Consider the following 4,070-nt stretch of genomic DNA (forward strand, 5'->3'; position numbering starts at 1 on the left):
AGCACACAGAATCTGGTCCAGATGTGCATAGAAACCAATCAGCTTCCAGTTTTCTTTGTAAAAGCCTAATTGAGCAACCTGAAGTTAGAAGCTGATTGGCTACCATGCAAACCGGCACCAGATTTTGCACTCTCCAGTTTTGGTAAATCTCCCCCTTAGTGTCTGGGGGGTCTAAAAAGTGTACCTGTGAAGTTTCAGCTCTGTAGCATGTCCAGAACCAGAATTATAGCATGCCAAACCTTCAAAAATGCGTCACACACATCTGCTTTATTTAGCGACAACTTTGGGTCGCATAGTAGTGTGCGTCTTGCAGGTGATTTTCACATCGCACAGTTGATAAAGCCTCAGTGACAAGTTAACGCCTGTTCTTGTTGTAAGCGTTAAGTCCACTGCAAAAGGCTTTGCTACTCTGCGTCACACACATTTGCTTTATTTACCGACAACTTTGGGTCGCATAGCAGTATTATCGTCATCATCAACAACTACAGTGACCCAGGCAGAGAAAAGTGGTCAGTCTTCTGCAGTTGGCAGAGCAAATAGAGATGAGTCCATGTCCATCTCAAGTCCTCCCTTAGACCCAACTTCAGACATGGCAGAGGAGTCAGCTGAGCTGTTTGACCACAGTGTCGGCCATCTACTCCAGCCTGATGCTCAGTCCTTTATGGAGTCTGATGTTGGGTCTGAGGTTCAGGAGGAGGCAGAGCAAGCAAGAGGGGAGAACCAAAGTTGTCGCTAAATAAAGCAGATGTGTGTGACGCAGAGTAGCAAAGCCTTTTGCAGTGGACTTAACGCTTACAACAAGAACAGGCGTTAACTTGTCACTGAGGCTTTATCAACTGTGCGATGTGAAAATTAGGGATGATCGAATGGTTCGGGTCGACCATCGGTTCGACCCGAACATTGACTGTTCGAGGTTCGGGCGAATTCCGAACTTTTTGCTGAAAAAGTTCGGAATTCGGCAACCAGAACCGACCAAAATGCAATGGGACAGGAAATGGGCTTTAAAAGCCAGTGATTGGACCAGAACCATCAGTAAAAGCCAATTGAGGGGGCAGGAGGATGCTAGGAATGTGATTGGAGTGACTAGGGGGTCCATAGTCCAATCATTAGTGAATACGCCCCCCAGTATATAAGATAGCCCCGCCAAATTCCTAGCTTTGTAATACAGGGATGTGGAAGAGAGTGGAAGCAGTTCTGTTACTTCTGCTTCAAAGTGTCATTTAGCAATTATTAGTGTGAGGAAAGGGATATCTAGTGTAGTTAGGGTGCTATTTTCCACTTTAGTTTTCAAAAATCTAGTTTCTGTAGGGAAATTGTTAAGTGTTAGGGGACCGTAGTGTAGTGTAGGGTTAACTGACTCTGACTGCTATGGCAGGGTGACAAAACCCTTCCATTTCAGGGTGACCGCTATAGAGAAAAGATTGTTTGTATTAGAACACTTATAGAACAGCGATATGGCTTCGCCACTGTCACCCTGCTTTTTGCTGCAGGCGTTTATAGGGTTTTTTTGAGGACATGTTTGGAGTCAGGCATGACATCTGAACTTCTGTGTAGGGGTATATATACACACACACATGTCTGTATATATACACATACACATATATAGGTGTGAAAGTAGCAGAACCCTATGCTTGCGCTAATGAAATAATTAACAGGCATATGGCTCCGCTCCTATCACACCTATATATGTGTATGGGTATATATACATATAAGTGTGTGTGTGTGTATATATACCCCTATACAGAAGTTCAGATGTTTTGCCTGCCTCCAAAGACCCCAAACAAATGCCCAAAAAAAACGCCTGCTGCAAAAACACACCTGGGCGTTTTTGTAGCTGGCGTTTTTTTGGGCATTTTTTGGGCGTCTTTGGAGGCAGGCATAACATCAGAACTTCTGTGTAGGGGTATATATACACACATGTATGTATATATACACATACACATATATAGGTGTGAAAGTAGCAGAACCCTATGCTTGCGCTAATGAAATAATTAACACCCATATGGCTTCTCTGCTATAACACCTATATATGTGTATGTGTATAAATACATATAAGTGTGTGTGTATATATACCCCTATACAGAATTTCAGATGTTTTGCCTGCCTCCAAAGACGCCCAAAAAATGCCCAAAAAAACGCTTGCTACAAAACCGGCAAGGTGTGAAAATAGCGGAGCCATATCCCTGTTCTATATTAATTCTAATACAAACAAACTTTTTTTTCTGGTTCTGGACATGCTACAGAGCTGACACTTCACAGGTACACTTTTTTAGACCTCCCAGACACTAAATCCAAAGAAATCTCATTTTTTTTTTTTCAATAATTTTTTCAATAATTGGCTCTCTATCAAAAATGACAATTTTTAAGAACTTTTTTTGTGTGATTAATAGTCCCTGGGGTATGACCCAGAACCCTAGGCACTTTTAGGGCATTTATTGGGTTTTTAGGGCTTCAAAATGGTGTTTGTTGATTACCGAAGTTCGGGTCCCATTGATTTCAATGGGGTTCTGAAATCCGGGCCGAACTTTTGGGGAGGTTCGGGTGTTCTGGTCCAACCGAACTTTTCAAAAGTTCGATCATCCCTAGTGAAAATCACCTGCAAGACGCACACTGCTATGCGACCCAAAGTTGTCGCTAAATACAGCAGATGTGTGTATCGCTGAAATGTATTTTTCACAATAGCTGACTAGCAAGCACGTATACCTGCTGTAGATATATCAGCAGTGCAACATGCTCACTAGACGGAACCCTGACACTTGAAACTCCCTACAAAAACGAGATTATTGAATCTAACTATAGTGGTATATAGTACCCTAACTACACTGCATATCCCTTTCCTCACACTAAAAGAACAGCTCCATACAGCAGAAGATAATTTCTAACTGACACTGTCCCTTTTAAAAAAAAAATTTCTAACTCAAGCTTCACAATCGCTGTATTTCTAACTACACTGACAATCTTTCTGTAAGCTGACTGCTCTTCTGCTGATCTGGAGCTTTACAAGCATTCGGCTATGCAGCAAACGTTGTTTAACACAGCAGGAGAAACACAAAGGCTTCCACTCTCTTCCAAAGCCTCTGTATTACAGTGCTAGAGGTTAGGCGGGGCTATGTTATATACTGGGGGGCGTATTCACTCCTGATTGGCCTCTGGTCCACGTAGTCACTCCAATCACGTTCCTAGCAGACTCCTGCCCCCTCATTGGCTTTTACTGACGTTTCTGGGCCAATTACAGGCTTTTAAAGCCCAGTTCCTGTCCCATTGCATTTTGGGCGGTTCGGGTGACCCGAATTCCGAACTTTTACCGCAAAAAGTTCGTAATTCGGCCGAATTTCGAACACCCAATGTTCGGGTCGAACCGATGGTCGACCCGAACCGTTCGATCATCCCTAGGGAGGAGATGGGTAATTTGAATGTACATTGGTGACATTGAATGAACATGGGTGACATTGGGAGAACTTGGGTGACATTGGGAGAACATGGTGACATTGGGAGAACATGGGTGGCAGAGGGTGAACATAGGCTCTCTCTCTCCCTCCTCCTCTCTCTCCCCCTCTCTCTCTACCTCTCCCCCCTCTCTCTCCCCCTCTCTACCTCCCCCTCTCTCTCCTCTCTCTTTCTCCTCCTCTCCCCCCCCCCCGCCTCTCCTCCTCCTCCTCCTCTCTCCTCCTCCTCCTCTCTCTCCCCCCCCTCTCTCTCTCCTCCCCCTTTCTCTCCTCCCCCTCTCTCTCCCCCCTCTCTCTCCCTCTCTCCCCCCTCTCTCTCTCTCTCTCTCTTCCTCTCTCCTCCTCCTCTCCCTCTCCCTCTCTCTCCCTCTCTCCTCCTCCTCTCCCTCTCCCTCTCTCTCCCCCCCTCTCTCTCTCTCTCTCTTCCTCTCTCCTCCTCCTCTCCCTCTCTCTCCCCCCCTCCCTCTCTCTCTCTCTCTCCTCTCTCTCTCCTCCTCTCTCTCTCTTCCTCTCTCCCTCTCTCTCTCTCCACCTCCTCTCTCTTCCTCTCTCCCCCCCCCCTCTCTCTCTCCTCCTCTCTCCCCCTCTCCTCCTCGTCCTCCTCTCTCTCCTCTCCCCCCCTCT

Source organism: Pelophylax lessonae (assembly GCF_965119305.1).
Source record: "Pelophylax lessonae genome assembly, chromosome: 6".
In the NCBI taxonomy this organism is placed as follows: domain Eukaryota; kingdom Metazoa; phylum Chordata; class Amphibia; order Anura; family Ranidae; genus Pelophylax; species Pelophylax lessonae.